Below are 19,521 nucleotides of genomic sequence, written 5' to 3' on the forward strand. Positions count from 1 at the left end.
TGGAACGCATCTACGGCACAAGTTCCCATATTCACAGACACTGCTTTATCATGTGGCTAATATTATGTAATATAGCATCTGTTTTGTCAATTTCTGTCCATTACACGATAGTTTATATGTACCTTTGTATGCTTCGTGTCCCAGTTCGGCTATTTCCAATCGAGATGGATGTTTCCACAACGGAAGACGCACTACCATGAGACACAGAGCCCCTCAGCCATTTGGCGATTTGCTGAACACGAGTCTAAAAGCCAAATACCGAGTCACAACCTGCACCTCTGAAAAAATCGTTTTACGTAAATTAAGCAAAACTACAGCCGTCCATATAGTTGATTTATCATTAAAATTTCCGCTTCTTGCATAAAAAATTAAAAATCGCTCTCTAAGTTTTGCATGTGTTCTCCACAAGCAATCTTCGTCATTTAATTGAGACGAAATTATTTATATTGTTCCTCATAGTTATAATGATATTTCGAAATTAAGTAACCATCTACAAATATACTAAAAAGTGTACAGCGAAAACTCTAAATAAGGCTGGCAATATGCCTTGACAGGACAGCCAAATATGAGGTACTACATGGGAAGGAAGGAGGATCAGGAAGGAGTTAACGTCGCATTGATATCTAGATCCCTTTCGACAGAGTGTAAGTTTACATTGTTTCAAGGATTGGGAAGGAAACCGGCCATGGCCTTTGAAAGAAGCCAACTGCCTGGAGTGATTCAAGGATACAACCGGAAAGCTAAATCAAGATGACCAACCGTGGAATTGAAGAGTTATCCTCAGAAATGCAAGACCGGTGTGCTAAGTACTAAGTACTGCACCATCTTGTTTTGTCCGGTGTTACGTAAGGCAGAATATTAAGAACCATATGCATTTCCCTTAACACACGCAATTTTATTAATTTTATCATTCTCTTGATTTTTACTTTCGGCTTTGTATCTGCAATACTCATCTGAAACATAATAATCAGTTAACACTGGCTCTTTCACAATATCTAGAAATTTGTTTTAGAACAATGCTTACTGAACATGATTTGTTTAATGTTCTATATATATTGATCAACCTACCACTCTTACCAGTAAACTAATTGTTGACTGCAATCACGTGGCTTCACTGATGAGACATAAAGGAATCGAAATTAAGTAACCCTCTACACATATTACGGAAAATTACGGGGAAAAGTGTAGTCACAGGAAGGTTTATGTTTGGAGCATTTTAGGTGGTGCAGTGCTACGTATGAAATGTAACTAACTCTTCTTCATAAAATACACATGGTAACAGCATAATGTGTAGTATACTGAAAGAAACTCTAGTGCATACTGCCACCAGTGCTTCATTCTTATTGGCTATTCATTGCATTTGTTGTGCACAATTAGAATACCATACTTAAGAAATTACCCATATTAATCTTAATACCAAAAAATTGTATATTAGATGTGTTTCCCGGTATCGAACAATTCATCAAACTTGCTAGGAATACTTTAGAAATAACATCGTTGTTGATTAGTAAATACCTGAGCTGTCTTGACCTTAATATAATGTTTAAAAAGCTCGTTATTCGATTCCAACATGACTGAAAATTAGTGCATTTTCTGGATTGTGTCCTTACCGGGCTTAGGTATGGGTACGACAATGGCTCCAGGCCAATGGCTGGGGAAACGTGCCCTCTGTCCAGATGAGATTGTATGTATGAAGGAGAAAGTAGTTGCCCCGAAGAGAAAGGTTGTGCAACAGCTGAATGTGACCATCGTCCGGCCCTGAGCGGAGGATCAGTACGAAGTGAGACCATGATCTAGCTCCCTCATAGTAAAGCTGTCCTTGTAGAACTCACGATTCTGAGAAGAGAAGGGTATCGCTCGTACCTCCTCCACTCGTTTCCAATGAAGAAAGGTAGGGTGATAGTGGCTGTAGCCCGAAAAAACGCAAAATAGAGGAGATAGCAATAAGGTCCACTATGACATTGTCTGCTACGGTCAGGCTGGAGATTGGGGAATGGATCTTGGTCCCAGAGAGCCATCGGAGGTTGACCCACAAGACGGAAGAGGGAGTGGAACTGTTAAAAGAACTAGTAAACGAAATTCAGCAAGAATTTTTGCTATCCCGAAGAATAGGATGACACTGCACATGCAATTGCTTACAACGAATGTAGTTTGCCATTGAAGGATGACGGTTAATAACGTGGAGAGCACATCTCTGCTGGCTGATTGCGTCGTGGCACGCCTCAGTCCACCAAGGGACTGGGACACAGCGTGGTAAAGATGAAGCACGAGGAATGGAACGTTTTGCGGTGGTAAGCTTAATGTCGGTAATGTATTCTGCCTGGTCTTCACAACTGGGGAAACAGCGGTCTTCGAAGATCGCCAGGCCGGAGCAAAGCCTCTAAAGAAAGCAGCCATTTTGGTGTGCACATAGGTAGCGTAGGAAACAGCAATCGCGTAGCACACGAGAAGTGGTTGCGCGAGTATGTGTCAGAGAGAATGGACCACTCGGGGTGACGAGCAACGTGGACAGTACAGAAGGAGAGGCCCAAATGGGGATAGGTGAGCATGGAGGTTGAAAGGAACGTGGGTGCTCCCGTGTTAAGACAAATGAGGCTAAGTTGACAAAGTCAGCCAAGATAGCACTTCTTGGACAGTTTCTGGGAGACTCCCAAAGGGCATGGTGAGCGTTAAAGACACGGAGCAGCAAAAGAGGGTGAGGGAATTTCCCAATAATCTGTAAGAAGTCTGCCCTGGTGATAACGAATAACGGAGGGAAAAGGTGAAGTGATGAAGACAGATGTGGATTGCAGCCTGAAGCCAGGTAGTCGGGGAGATGATCTGACTATGATCGTAATCCTGGGTGAGCCGCATGACACCCCCAAAAGATGAATGCTGTCATCTGGTGGAAGATCGGAACACACTAGAAAGAAATGCAAGAGGTCAAAGCAGTTCTGAGGACACGATTTTGTTTCATGGGTCCAGAGAACAAGTGACGCTGTAATTCCAAGAGCTGCCGTGATTCCTCTTTGGTGGATCTAAGGCAGCAATTGTATCATAGGGGGAGATTCATGACCGGGAAAGGGGAGAAGGGAAAAATTTCACTTCGGCGGCTGCCGAGCGCCCGTCTTCGAAGACTTACTGTTACAGTCGCAGAGGCTGGAGGTTTCCGCTCCATGAGATCTACAGAGACGTCAGCATTCTCCCTCCATCAGACTGCGGGAGTCCTAGGGCAGGAAAACGGTTGGTGGTTCGCACCGGTGACACGGAGTCGGTTGGGTGAGGATATCACGTCGCGATGTAGTTGAGAAAGGTCTCCAAGTCGGCGAAGGAGAAAACCGTTTGCCTTTGTTTGATTTCTTGATGCCTTTGCGGTTGGGAGTCGACGATTCAGATGTTTGTTGGCAGGAGGGACGTAAAAAGTCTTTGTGGGAGTATTTGTTCTGTCTTTTCCGACCTGCCAGTTGTGTAGCAGGTGACTTAGCCCTGTGCAGCGAAAGTTTGGTAGCTTGTTACGCAGTTGGAGGAGGAGGAGTTGGGGAATGGTAACGTGACACTGGGCGATTTTACAACCGCGGCGCTGAATTTGAGGTCGCATGTGTGCGTGGCCACATCTTTCATGGAGCGAGATGTAGCAAGAACAGTACTGTAAGTGCTGGATGGTAAAATGCAAGTCTTCTGGTCAACCAACAACTTGCGAGCTAAAGGATAAGGATGTTTTTCGTACACTCAGACCTCCTGGTTGGCCTGCTCATCTAGATACATAGGACGTTCTCTGGAGAAGGTTACGTGGCTGTCATTGCAATTAATACAGCAGAAGATGGAGGTGACAGTCGCCTCAGGTTACACATTTGGGCGGATGTCGACAGGATATTCAGGTGTGGTTGTACTGATCACACTGGTAGCAGCATATCCGGTTCGGAATCTGTGGTCAGACTGTGCTAACTTCATAGGCTGCTTTGATCTTTAATGTAAGCACTGCTCTATCATCTGCCGGAAAAAGAATTATTGTGGGCAATAAGATGCATGTACGTTTTTCATCACCAATGGACTGCAATGACGTCCTGATCGGAGAAGTAAGTTTGGATTTCTGCCTCAGTCAGACCATCAAGCAGCCTAGTGTAAATAACACCATGTGAAGAATTGAGTGTTCAGTAGGCCTCGACACGAACAGGATAGTCGTGGAGGAGCGAAGCTGCAAGTAGTTGGGTTTGAGAATCAGAAGTAGTCTCCAAAAGCGAAGTTCAATTGCTTAGACGATAGCAAGATTTCCCGGGCCAGAAATTGCCTCAGCACCTTTCTGAATGATAAACGTAGTAAAGGACTGACCGTCATCAGTACATGAAACCATGAGGAATCGTGAGGCCCTGAGAGTGCCTATGAATCGTTAGCCTCATTCCTTTACGTTTGGTACATGTAGACTGCGAAGAAGATGATTGTCTTCTTGCGAGGAAATCCACCGTGATTGCCAGCATTTCAAATTGCAACTGCACGTTCCTTTCAACTGGGGTCCCCCCTGCAGAGGGGAGCGCCCCCACTTTGGGTGATAGTTCACACCTCCGGTCACACATCCTGAACACCTGACAGATGGACCAATTGGCAATTGGAAAGGTAGCTCCTCAGGCAATCACCCCTCCCTGGACCCGGCCTCTACCAGAGGGCATATGCGAACCGTACCTGTCGACCAGGTGCTGGGATTCGCGCATTACCCAATCAACTGTTAAGCGTCAGACGCGTGGGCCAGCCTTCAGGAGCGCATAGGGAGGAAGAAGAAAAAGAGGAACGCCGACGCGGAGGAAGGTTGGGAGAAGATGAACGAAGAAGTAAAATATATACGAAAACCAGTGGAAAGACCGTTCTGATGTCAGGTGCTGAAACTACAGAATACATTCCCAAAACCATGCCAGGCATGTTCCCCAAGACAGGGGAAAAGGAACAGCAAGAGGGTGGAGACGCAGCACGGATAGGAAAAGATGCTGCAAGGTCAGGGGCCCCATTGTAGCCAAGTACAATCCCGCCAAAGAGCGGCGAGGGCCTGTGGGGATAAATGATGTATGAATAACACAATTTGGTATATACTGTATGACATAAATTATCTATAAGAATAGACAGTTTCTTTGTTTCTTCATCGTGGCCTCTGGTTTCGTACTCTGGACAAGTGATCGCTGTAACTCCATGTTTATACATATCGATCTTTTAGAGACGTTACACGTACCTGTTGGCATTCATTTCTTTTGTCTTCCCCAAAGCAAGCACACGCAATAAAGATGCAGCATGTTATCTTGCTTGGGAAGTCATCGAAAAATGTATAAGGATCTTCAGGTGTCCCCCAGGGAAGCGTGTTGCCACTCTTGCGTCCCTGTTGCATATTAGTGACCTTGTCGATAATATTAGTAGTAACCTCAGGGTTTTTACAGGTGATACAGCCATCTACAACAAAGTACTGTCAGAAAGAAGGTGCACAAATTTTGTTACAAATGGTTCAAATGGCTCTAAGCACTATGGGACTTAACTGCTGTGGTCATCAGTCCCCTAGAACTTGGAACTACTTAAACCTCACTAACCTGAGGACATCACACACATCCATGCCCGAGGCAGGATTCGAACCTGCGACCATAGCGGTCGCGCGGTTACAGACTGTAGCGCCTAGAACCGCTCGGCCACACCGGCCGGAAATTTTGTTAGTCCCTGATAGGTTTTAAAAGTGGTGCAATGACTGACGACTTGATTTAAATGTTCAGCAATGTAAAGTTGTGCACTTCACAAAAGGAAAAGAAAGGATGATTCCGTGACTACAGTACTAGTGAGTCACTGCTGGACTCCATCAATTCATACAAATACTTGGGTGTAGCACTTTGTAAGAATATGAAATGGAATGATCACATAGGCTCGATCGTCAGTAAAGCATGTCGTACACTTGGCTTGGCTGCTAAAGTGTTGGGGAAATGGAACCAATCTACAAAAAAGATTCCTTAAAAATTAATCGCGGGACCCATCTTAGAATACTGTTTGTATTTACTGGACCGGTACCAGACAGGGCTAACATGGGATAATGAACGCAATACATAGAAGAGCATCACCGTCACATGTTTGCTGGACCCGTGGGAGAGTGCCACAGAGATACTAAAGAAACTGAACTGGCAGACTGCTGAAGTTAGACACACAAAATCCCGAGAATGCCTGTTTACAAAGTTTCAGGAACCAGGTGGAACAGATGACTGTATGACTGCAGTGCATCTTCCTAAGTATCACTCCAGTAGTGATCCTGAGAATAAGATTAAAGTAGTTTCAGCACGCTTGGAGGTATTTAAACAGTGATTCTTCCCGCGTTCGATACACGAATGGAATGGGAAAAACCCTAATAGCTGGTACACTGGGATGTACCTTCTGCCATGCGTTTCACTGTGGTTTGCAGAGTACAAATGTAGACGTAGAATAAAAGTATTACACAATACGGACTGTAACATATTTTAGGAATTATAAATCAAAAATATAGCTAAATCCATAAGGTTAATAATATCGAGATAGACTTAGTAATATCAGTAACAGCATACAATGATAGCAACCCGGGATACACTAAATATTAAAAACGTTATTCTTTATCTTGACAGGAGAACTATAACCATCAATGAAAACACGAATGGGAAACAGTCCTATAAAACAAGGGCAGTTCGAATGACGTTTGAAAATTCAGACAACTGTTAGCTGTGATCAAATAAGTTACTTGGCAGAAGAATTTTCTTCAAAACGCTCCTCACCCGTTTCATTCTTTTTTGTTACACCAGTCGCAGTGCGATGAACTGAAGGAAGCCACAGACAGCGTTGCATTGGCTTGAACCTTTAGACGATGACATGCTCGAGGTGGGTTCTCCTCGGTTGCAGGGAGCCCAGTGCGTCTCCTTCAACGGTGCGTCAAAATGACGGACCGGACACATGGCAAATACGGTACTGTCTCAAAGGCACCACTTAAATCTGGTGTGTGTTAAAAAGTCCAAGTCGCTCCAAGCCGCACACACTGAAATAGTGCAACATCTTAAGCCGACAGATGAAGACAAACATGAAACATATGAGGATATTGAACCGGCAGTATTTACGGTGAGACGATAATACACACATCAAAAGCAGGTTTGCACCGCCTCGGTTCCGCGAGTTACGGAACCTGTGCAGAAAATTGGAGTGGAGTCATCATAAACATCATTTCCGCCCTTTTCATTGCTCACGGAAACCACACATTGCATGTTGCACCACCATACAGCGAGACCTCCAGAGGTGGTGGTCCAGATTGCTGTAAACATTGGTACCTCTAATACCCAGTAGCACGCCCTCTTGCATTGATGCATGCCTGTATTCGTCGTGGCATACTATCCACAAGTTCATCAAGGCACTGTTGGTCCAGATTGTCACACTCCTCAACGGCGATTCGGCGTAGGTCCCTCAGAATGGTTGGTGGGTCACGTCGTCCATAAATAGTCATATTCAATCTGTCGCAGGTATGTTGGATAGGGTTCATGTCTGGAGAACATGCTGTTAGGTATCTATTCAAATTTATACGCCAGCACTCTAAGCAAAACTGAAATTACATGGTTGTGGATCATAACAGAAAAAATATCACTACACCTGTAGATAAGATGGTAAACGTTAAAAATGTTCCCAGACAACATTAAAAAACTACTTATTTTTTAATATCTGAACGGTACAATGTACCCTTACCCTCCGGAGGTCGATTATTATTGGATAAATAATCAGCGGGTAGTGCTCTTCCAAGCCACCTTTGCTTAGATTTCCAATCTAGCTGTTATGTAATGAAGCCGAACCTACGGTTATAAAGAAACTTTGAGAGATGCTATGAGATGCTGGTGTTTTATGATCGTTGTATTTGGACAAGGAGTCTGATGGCTCGACATCTTCCCGGCCGAAATTCCTCGATCTTTTAACACAACGGACACAAGAAATCCAGTGTACGTGCGATCATTAGACTTCGTCCTGAACATACATTGGAACATGAGCAATCACTCACTCCAACTACACTACTTCCCATGTGACGAATTATAGAGTGGGTGCCAGTGCTCCGCATGTTTCCGACTCAGATATTACTACAGTGATGTGTTCTTGTTTTGTGAAGTTGAGGCCACTGATGGCGTAATGCAGCGTCTGTGAAACATGATCACAGCTATCTTATTTTATTGGTGTTAGAAGCGGTGCTGGCAGGTTAATGATCGCAACTAGGCACCAACTATGTTTGACGCCCAGCCGTATCTGGGTACATTTCCGCTTCACAATCTACAGTTTCCGAGTCAAGTCACGATGAGCGATTTACTTTTAGCGGTTGGTGCTCCCGAATGACACATAGTTTATGCACTGATGTACTGCGTGCATACGTCTACTTTAGGGATGATACACAGGTGAATCACCTAAAACTTGTGCTACTGAAGTGCTGGTTTCAGAGCATGGACTGGTAGTCAGGGGCTCGTATTATTAGCCAATCAACAGATTGTGATAATATTTAGATAGTGCATCTTTTGTGCAAACGTACAGTATTTTAAATGGAACAATGTCTATTGACATTAATAAACTAAGAGTAGGGTACATTAGAAAGTCAGTGGTGTTTGTTGCAAGGATGCTAGAGTGAGTCGTTTACGAGATATCGTATTTTGTAAAGTTACCACACCGACACTTCTGCAATAACTATGATACGACATACTAAAAAACAACACTTGTACATACATTAGTTATGTGGATTCTGGCCAATAACGAGACAACTGACCATCACAGGTTGTGTTCAAAACGACCACTGGCAGCGGCAATACACGCTACCAGTGTGGTATGGAACGACTACTTCACAAGTGGTAGCATTTCAGCGGAGATATCTGAGCAGACTAAAGTAATACTTCGTTGTATGCCATGGGGTGTGGTTGGCATGTCCTTGCAGAGAGCGTCTATCAGCTTCCCCTATTGAAAAAGATGTATAGGTGTCAAATCAGTGGATCGGGCCGGCCAAGGCACAAGTATTCTACGACCGGTACTGCAATTTGGAAGCAATTCGTGAAGACATGCTGTAGTACTTCGTGCACTATCATGTTGGAACCACAGGTTCCTCCTAGTCTGTAGAGGAACATCTTCTAGCATCTAGGAAAGACAGTCTGTTAGGAGGCTGCAGTACATTTGTAAGGCGGAAAAATGGACTGTGAACTGATTGTTCACTATCCTACACCAGATATTTACGCTCCATGGACACTGAGATTCCACCTTAAAAATCCAAAGGGGATTGTCAAGACACCAGTAATGCATGTTTCTACATCTACATCTACGACATTACTCTGCTATTCACAATAAAATGCATGGAAGAGGGTTAAATGAATCAACTTCATGCTGTCTCTCTACCGTTCCACTCTCTAACGGCACGCAGGAAAAACGAGCACTTAAATTTTTTAGTGCGAGCCCTGCTTTCTCTTATTTTATCGTGATGATCATTTCTCCCTATGTAAGTAAGTGCCAACAGAATGTTTTCACAATCGGAGGAGAAAACTGGTGATTGAAATTTAATGAGAAGATCCCGTCGCAACGAAAAACGCCTTTGTTTTAATGATTGCCACTCCAATTCACGTTACATGTCTGTGACACTATCCCCCCTATTTCGCGATAATACAAAACGAGCTGTCCGTCTTTGTACTTTTTCGATGTCATCCGTCAGTCCCACCTGATGTGGATCCCACACCGCACAGCATTACTCCAGAATAAGGCGGACAAGCTTAGTGTAAGCAAATGTTCAAAATGTTCAAATGTGTGTGAAATCTTATGGACTTCACTGCTAAGGTCATTTGTCCCTAACCCTACATACTACTTAACCTAAATTATCCTAAGGACAAACACACACACCCATGCCCGAGGGAGACTCGAATTACCGCCGGGACCAGCCGCACAGACTGCAGCGCCCAAGACCGCTCGGCTAATCCCTCGCGGCGTAGTGTAAGCAGTCTCTTTGGTAGACCTGTTGCACCTTCTAAGTGTTCTGTCAATGAATCGCAGTCTTTGGTTTGCTCCACCCACAATATTATATATGCGATCACTCCTATTTAGGTTATTTGTAATTGTAATCCCTAAGTATTTAGTTGAATTTACAGCCCTCAGATTTGTGTGACTTATCGCGTAATCGAAATTTAGAGGATTTCTTTTAGTACTCATGTGAATAACTTCGCACTTTTCTTTATTCAGGGTCAATTGCCACCTTTCGCACCATACAGATATGTTATCTCAATCATTTTGTAAGGCGTTTTGATCATCTGATGACTTTACAAGACGGTAAATGACAGCATCATCTGCAAACACTCAAAGACGGCTACTCAGATTGTCTCCTACGTCGTTAATATAGATCAGGAACAATAGCGGGCCTATAACACTTCCTTGTGGAAGGCCGGATATTACTTCTGTTTTACTCGATGACTTTCCGTCTATTACTATAAACCTTTGGTGACATTAAAAGCACTGGTGGTAACATTAAGAGTGCAACGGGAATTCCACTGTTAAATGGAGAGGAAAGAGCAGATAGGTATAAAGAATTCATTGAAAGCCTCTATGAGGGTGAAGATTTGTCTGATGTGATATAAGAAGAAACAGGAGTCGATTTAGAAGAGACAGGGGATCCAGTATTAAAATCGGAATTTAAAAGAGCTTTGGAGGACTTACGGTCAAATAAGGCAGAAGGGATAGATAACATTCCATCAGAATTTCTAAAATCATTGGAGGAGGTGGCAACAAAACGACTATTCACGTTGGTGTGTAGAATATATGAGTCTGGCGATATACCATCTGACTTTCGGAAAAGCATCATCTACACAATTCCGAAGACGGCAAGGCCGGCCGGGGTGGCTGTGCGGTTCTAGGCGCTACAGTCTGAAACCGCGCGACCGCTACGGTCGCAGGTCCGAAACCTGCCTCGGGCATGGATGTGTGCGATGTCCTTAGGTTAGCTAGGTTTAAGGAGTTCTAAATTCTAGGGGACTGATGACCTCAGATGTTAAGCCCCATAGTGCTCAGAGCCATTTGAACCATTTGAAGGCGGCAAGAGCTGACAAGTGCGAGAATTATCGCACAATCAGCTTAACAGCTCATGCATCGAAGCTGCTTGCAAGAATAATATACAGAAGAATGGAAAAGAAAATTGAGAATGCGCTAGGTGACGATCAGTTTGGCATTAGGAAAAGTAAAGGGTCGAGAGAGGCCATTCTGACGTTACGGCTAATAATGGAAGAAAGGCTAAAGAAAAATCAAGACACTTTCATAGGATTTGTCGACCTGGAAAAAGCGTCCGACAATATAAAATGGTGCAAGCTGTTCGAGATTCTGAAAAAAGTAGGGGTAAGCTATAGGGAGAGACGGGTCATATACAATATGTACAACAACCAAGAGGGAATAATAAAAGTGGACGATCAAGAACGAAGTGCTCGTGCTAGGAAGGGTGTAAGACAAGGGTGTAGCCTTTCGCCCCTACTCTTCAATCTGTACATCGAGGAAGCATTGATGGAAACAAAAGAAAGGTTCAGGAGTGGAATTAAAATACAAGGTGAAAGGATATCAACGATACGATTCGCTGACGACATTGCTATCCTGAGTGAAGGTGAAGAAGAATTAAATGATCTGCTGAACGGATGACCGGTCTAATGAGTACACAGTGTAGTTTGAGAGTAAATTGGAGAAAGACGAAGGTAATGAGAAGTAGTAGAAATGAGAACAGCGAGAAACTTAACATCAGGATTGATGGTCACGATGTCAATGAAGTTAAGGAATTCTGCCACCTACACAGTAACATAACCAGTGACGGACGGAGCAAGGAGGATATCAAAAGCAGACTCGCTATGGCAAAAAAGGCATTTCTGGACAAGAGAAGTCTACTAATATCAAATGCCGGCCTTAATTTGAGGAAGAAATTTCTGAGGATGTACGTCTGGAGTACAGCATTGTATGGTAGTGAAACATGGACTGTGGGAAAACCGGAACAGAAGAGAATCGAAGCATTTGAGATGTGTTGCTATAGTTGAATGTTGAAAATTAGGTGGACTGATAAGGTAAGGAATGAGGAGGTTCTACGCAGAATCGGAGAGGAAAGAACATGTGGAAAACACTGATAAGGAGAAGGGACAGGATGATAGGACATCTGCTAAGACATGAGGGATTGACTTCCATGGTACTAGAGGGAGCTGTAGAGGGCAAAAACTGTAGAGGAAGACAGAGATTGGAATACGTCAAGCAAATAATTGAGGACGTAGGTTGCAAGTGCTACTCTGCGATGAAGAGGTTAGTACAGGAAAGGAATTCGTGGCGGGCCGCATTAAACCTGTCAGTAGACTGATGACAAAAAAAAAAAAAAACTATGAACTGTGACCTTTCTGAAAGGAAATCACGAATCCAGTCGCACAACTGAGGTGATACTCCGCAGGCACGCAGTTTGTTTAGAAGACGCTTTTGATGAACGGTGTCGAAAGCCTTCTGGGAATCTAAACATATGGAATCAATTTGAGATCCCCTGTCGATAGCACTTATTACTTCATGAGTATAAAGAGTTAGTTGTGTTTCACAAGAACGATATATTCTGGATCCGTGCTGACTGTATGACAATAAAACGTTTTCTTCGAGGTACTTCATAATGTTCGAATACAGTACATGTTCTAAAACCCTACTGCAAATCGACGTTTGTGATATAGGCCTGTAATTCAGCGGATTACTGCTACTTCCTTTTTTGGGTATTGGTGTGACTTGAGCAATTTTCCAGTCTTTAGGTACGTATCTTTCTGTGAGCGAGTGGTTGTATATAATTGCTAAATATGGAGCTATTTTATCAGCATACTCTGAAAGGAACCAGACTGGTATACAATCTGGACCGGATGCCTTGCATTTATTAAGTGATTTAAGCTGCTTTGTTACATCTAGGATATTTACTTCCATGTTTCTCATCTTGGCAGTTGTTCTTGATTGGTATTCAGGAATATTTACTTCGCCTTCTTTGGTGAAGGAGTTTCGGAAAACCGTGTTTAATGACTCTGCTTTAGTGGCACTGTCATCAGTAACTTCACCGTTGCTATCGCGCAGTGAAGATACTGATTGCGTCTTGCCACTGGTGTGCTTTATGTATGACCAGAATCTCTTTGGGTTTTCTGCCAGATTTAGAGACAGAATTTCGTTGTGGAAATTATTAAAAGCATCTCGCATTGAAGTACACGCCATATTTCGAAGTTCTTTAAAACTTTACCAATCCTGGGGATTTTGCGTTCTTTTAAATTTCGCATGCTTTTTTCGTTGCTTCTGCAACGATCTGACCCGTTTTGTGTACCATGGGGGATCAGTACCATCACTTATTAATTTATGTTCATACTATCTCTTTTAAAACATTCAACAACTTTTCTACACTTACATGATCAGATCGGAAGAAGTGAAGACTGTCTCTTAAAAAAGCGTTAAGAGCATTTTTATCAGCTTTTTTAAATAGATATACTTTGCGTTTCTTTTTGATGGTTGTGGGTGTTACCGTATTCAGCCTAGTAGCAACTGCCTTGTGGTCGCTAATCCCTGTATTCGTCACAACACTCACTATTTGTCCAGGATTATTTGTTGCTAAAACGTCAAGTATCCTTCAGCAACCATTTACGCTTCAAGTGGGCACATGAACTAAACGTTCAAAATAATTTTCTGAGAAAGCATTCAGTACAGTTTCGGATGATGTTTTATGTCTGCCGCCGGCTTTAAACGTATAATTTTTCCAACATATCGAGGGTAGATTGAAGTCACCATCGACTATAATTGTATGAGCGGGGTACTAATTGGAAATGAGACTCAAGTTTTCCTTTAGCTGTTCAGAAACTATTTCTTCTGAGTCGGGGGGTCGGTAAAACGATCCCATTGACAGTTTAGTCCGATTGTCAGGTATAACCTCTACCCATACTATTTCACGTGAACTATCTACTTCAATTTAGCTACAAGGCAAACTACCTCTGACAGCAATAAATACTTCACCACCAACTGTATTTAATCTATCCTTCTGAACACTGTTAGGTCGTTTGAAAAAATTTCGGCTGAACTTATTTCGGTAGTGTACCTGGCCATGGTTTGTAAATATGGCTTCATCACTAAACAAGACACAGGAAATATCTAGAGTATCGTGTCGTAATGCCCATGTGCGTAAGTCAACACATGTTTCATAATAGGTTCCGTGCAATTCTTGGTGGAACCTATGTCGATGGAGAATGTGTAAGCCACTCTCCTGACTCATTCCACTTCCCCAGGCCATTGCGCGGGAGCTAACGATCGGATCAACTGCAACAGCAACAAGAACTTTAATTCCCATTCTTCTGTCGTCACTTGTTTTCTTCTGTTCGGTGTCTTCATGTTATCGTACTAGTTTCATGTAACTGGATGATGAGGTTGATAAATAAACGCCGAGATTGTTGGCGTCGTTTGAGATACCTCGCCGCATACACCGTACAAGGACGAACTGCATTTTTCTTACTCTCCATACATCATGAGCGTATCACTCTTTCTGCATTTGTAAATCCCATCGCCCACCCGCGATGTAGAGCTTGGATTGTCACACACCCACAGACCAGCAAGTGGCATTGAAGGAACATAAGCAAACATAAGACCATCTTATCTAGGAACTATGCGGGTTGTATGGCAGAAACAAACGTCGGTGTGGAAACTTTTAGGAATATCCCGCAAACGACTTGCACTTTACTACTGCGGAAACACCAGTGACCTTTTAATTTTCCCTACTTTCAGTTTTTTTAATATCAATAGGCATTGTTCCATAAAAAGTGTTGGTTTGCGAAAAGAAAAATACATTAATTTTTGTTGCAGTCTGTCTATTAGCAAATAGTACGAGCCCCTGGCTACCGATCCATTGTGCAAAAACCGCACATTAATAACACTTCCCATTTTTGCAATATTACCGGTGCAAGTATTAGGTGGTTTACCCTATATACTAGTGAGAAACTTTCTTGCCTTGTTATGAAAGGCTCAGTTTTATGCTAGAAGACGCAATTGCCCTGGGAGAAGAAATCAAGAATGAAGGGAGGTATGGGTTTCGCAATAGTGACTAGTGACCAGTAATCTACAGCTGGCATAGTGACTGCTCACGTCCCATGAAGGCACGGGAGATGGGCCTCCGCAATAAGAGAGGACTTCATAAAGTACGTCGCACATGTCGTCCCACGCTAGGGCCACTGTGTCAGGAGAGGGTACGTGTTCAGAGATGCAGACACAATTCTGCTGCGGTACAGATAGCTGATGCGCCACAGTGAGGCAGTGGAATGGCGAGCCAGCAGGCAACGTACTCCAAATTTGAGGTGTACGAGAAACAACGATTCTGGACGGCAAAACATCTAAATCACTTACAGAATCCCAGCGAAATTCTGGTGGTATGTGGACCACATGTAGTGCCGTGTACAGCTGTAGTGAAATGGTGCCATCAGTTTGACCAAGAACGTACAGACGCGTGTGATGCTGATTTGGAAGAAGCTAATCGATCTCGACCACAGACGGCAATGTCCAGTCAATCGAGGAAATGATTCGCAGCAATCGCAGGTTTTCCGACGATGAGGACGTGAACACAAATTGTTCTCGAATGGGAATTTGACAAAGAGTGGATATACGTCGTGGAACTGAGCGATTAGTAGATCGTTCCGACTGCTGATTACAGAGACTTGATGACTATGTTGAAAAACAGTATCAAGTATCTATTTCCATTTGGAATACACTACGGTATTCAATATAAGTGTCTTGGAATGCATTGATAACGTGTACCTTACTATAAAGTTTTAATTTAATGCTGTTCCCATGGAGCATATGTCCTTGGCAAGGTGATTATTTCGAACAACCATTCGCCTGGGTGAAGGCGTATCCAACTACCATCATCGGCGTGGTGTTAGATAAAATGTATTTCACCTGATATTATGACAGTTTTCCATTAATTCTTTTCCCATTCTCGATGATCTCGTGCCCATTTCAGTCGTAAATGATGATGTTGCTAGTTAAAGTGTGCTCGTCTGCTCCGGGGCTCCATCTTAATCGTTGTGACCACTAAGCTGTGCTCCGAAACACTTGTGACTATACAAGCTTTGTACTATGTCGCCAGATCTTCCACAGATCGCCGCATATCCTGCATTTCAGTCCTGTGATACAGCATGAACATCCAACATCATGTCGCCTACTTTCTATAGAACTTCACGGAAACAGTCGACGAGCTCCGCCATGTCCGAAAAGTTATTCACGAGTGCCATGCCACAACAATCTGCCCTTTGTTTAATTCGGTTTATAAAGAATGTGCTTCCACATCTGTGCTCTTTCGCCACTAGAAGCGTTTCCCATTCGTCTCTGCTAACCATACATAGTTTTTCCCACTGCGTCACGTGCCCGCAACGCCAGGAGGAGGGATTCTGTTTGACGGCGGGCAGTGGTCATTAAGGTTTTGTCTCAAGGCCAGAATGGATAACGCATAGCGGCCATAAATTAAAAAAAAGTCATTAGGGGCTCGGTTAATGTTCCCACCGCATCTTGCAATAAACCTAAAGGAATCCGTAGTATTTTACGGTGTGGTAGTATCACGTTGCACACCCACGGGTCGTCGTGAAATGTCTGAAACGTCTTTTTAAAACTTAGAATGAATTAGCATAAATATGGGCTCTCATAATGAGTACCGTATCTTCTTACGACGAGCAATATCACTCTTCTTCGTTTGTGAGACAGCAGTAATGTACCACGATTGCGTGATACTGCAGAGGAAGGCAGGACCAACTTTAGGTATAAATCTTTGTCCTCGGCCTTGTTCACGAGTACAAGAAGCTCTTGGAAAATGAGTTTCAAAACTTAAACTCGATGCCAAGTCGTTGCCCACAATCTGGAGCCCTGCCAGAAATAATCTTAGGAGTCCAGGATAGCGAATATATTAAAATTCCAAACACAGTCGTACAAATATTATTATCGATGCATGCTGTCGCGACATGCAAGTCACGACTGCCTGCACAACATGTTATTGCAAAGCGTTAGCAAGAGAGTCAGGAGGAAGCAAGTAACACAAACATGAAAATAATAAATTGCAAGCTCTAAGTTCAGTTGAGACAGCCGCCTTTCAGAATATGCGATCCGTATGATCTAGAGAATATTCTAGTAATTTTACATTTCCAAAATAATTTCCGATACATTACCTTTCACAGAGACTTCAGCACTAAATTCCAAACCGTATGATGATAAGAGAGTCGCGAAGCGTAACAGTGGTTTTTAAAATTTAACAGAGTCACAAAAAGATTGTGTGAAAATTACATGAAATTGTGGGGTACAAAATGTGTGGAAAAGTGGAATGTAGCATGCAAAGAACTGAGCACTGTACAGCATAGCAACCAGAGAAGAATTATGCCGGAGATAAACTGGGCGTAAATATGGATAGAAAGTTAGAATTGGTATATAATTTATAGCCTGATGGTAACCACATGTCCATTAAAATGGGTCACAAATGTAAATATTAACGTATTTGCAAGGTGTGCGTTTGCAAAACGTGTGAACAAATTTCATTTTAACCCTGTCACCGAAAAACAGTACTGCAAATGTGGCAAATGAGTGACAGGTGGTACACATCCCTGAATTTGCGCAGTCGTAACGTGGGAATTAAAACGTGCATACATGCGAGAAAGAACATTTAATGCAATTCCTATGCGTTATCTTGCAGTTATTTCTTGTCCAGTGCATATTCACCTTTATGCGTCCACGTGCTTTAAACGTTCTAGTTTAATCTTCGTCGTGGGATGCCTGAGCTTTGCATTACTAAGATTTATTTCTGTATGTGTATCTTTTCCGATCGTCACTGTCCTCAATAACGTCAGTCACAGCACGCTGAAACGTCCTTTACACATATCCTGCCGTGTTGCTTTTCTGTGTTTTCTAGTGTCACATTTTGACCAACAATTATAGGACATCATGTCAGTGTTTCATTGTCTCTTGGAACCAGGCAAAGTACTTGCTTGGTCTATCCACCATCCATTCACCCACCTTCATCTCAGCTTCAGTTCAGTTACAACTGCACCCCACATTCCAGTCTGTACCCTTTGTTTGTTTCTATCACTTGTTGGTTTTCCTTTCCATCAAAATAATTCCCATCGTGCCACTGCTAGCTGAGCATCCTACAGGATTTCACAGGGTTCCAATCCTTCTCACTTTAGGAGTCCATGTGCCACTGGGATCAGCCAGAACAGCTAATATGCAGAGATTGTAATTTTTTGCTCTCAGATCAAAATTTCAGGGGCAAGTGCCCTAAATTATCGTATATGTTCTACGCCTAGGCGTCGCTTATCGAACTAAACCACGATTTCTTACCTGGTTTATGAGTCATTTAGTTCTGCAGTTGGCATATCATGTAATTTTAGATGGATGTTTTTCCACCAGAACGCGATTTACAATGCTCTGGAAGTGACAGATTTTACAAGCTGGTGAATGAACGAAGTGAATGTGAGAGTTAGCTTCATGTAGTGGTCTCCGATATAGGACAGTGAACGGATTATACGCGTGTCAGCAGTTCTCACAAGTTAAGCGGAAACTGCCACAGGTAGCTCCAAGGTGACATAAGGCTCGGTGATGTGTGTTTGGTTTTGTGTGTACAGTCAATTAATTTTTCAACAATTTTTAACAGCCATTATGGGCATTGTCAGCATGAAGTGCACTAACGTTTTGAGGAATTAAATGTTCCTTAAAGAAATTTTGCTGTTCATTAATAGCGCAAAGCTTCGTGATACAAACTAGGATTTTAGTTTGATAGGTGGCTTTCAGTGGTAGCTAGTTAAATCAACATACCCACACCATTTGTTTCACCAAAAGTAGTGAAGCAGCTGACTTGCTTGTAGGTGCCGCATGACAAGCTGTAGTTTTGCAAGGACCGAATATTCAGATAAAATACTAATTCTTCAATATTAATGATTGTGGGCAATTGCAAAGTTGGCTACAGCTTCTACCATTTCTTTGAACTTAGTATGTAGGTGTATCAATGCATAAACACTAATCTAAACAAAAATTCGTGTAGTTGGGTGGTGTTTTTTCTCCCTAGCAGGTCACAGTAAGACCTCATATCAGACTTGAAATTTGAGACTACTGTGTACAATGTCACTCAGAGAAGTTCTTCAGTGTTCTGTGTCATTTGTATTTTCTTGACGCCTTTCGTTAGTGCAGCCCCAAAGTAGTAAGAAATCGTTGTTTTGATGAAAGATTTATGAAGCGCATGAGCTGTAAATCTCACGCAATTACGTAATGACCGTGGCTGCGATGCAACATTAAACCTCATTTTCCTTCGTTTCATCACGCCCCACAATTCCGCTTTCGTTCAAAATCTTCGCGAAATTGCCATAGTCCACTGGTTGTGAAGAAAGTACGTAAATGCCCAAAATAGCTTCAGATCGAAAGCTTTTCCTTTGGTCAGAGTTTTCTTTGTCACTATAGTCTTAAATTGTGTGGTTCTCCATGGTTCCATGGTACAGTAATGTTTGTTTCGTAGTATTACGAACCACCAGTTCGCTT

Source organism: Schistocerca piceifrons, chromosome 7 (assembly GCF_021461385.2).
Source record: "Schistocerca piceifrons isolate TAMUIC-IGC-003096 chromosome 7, iqSchPice1.1, whole genome shotgun sequence".
Lineage (NCBI taxonomy): Eukaryota > Metazoa > Arthropoda > Insecta > Orthoptera > Acrididae > Schistocerca > Schistocerca piceifrons.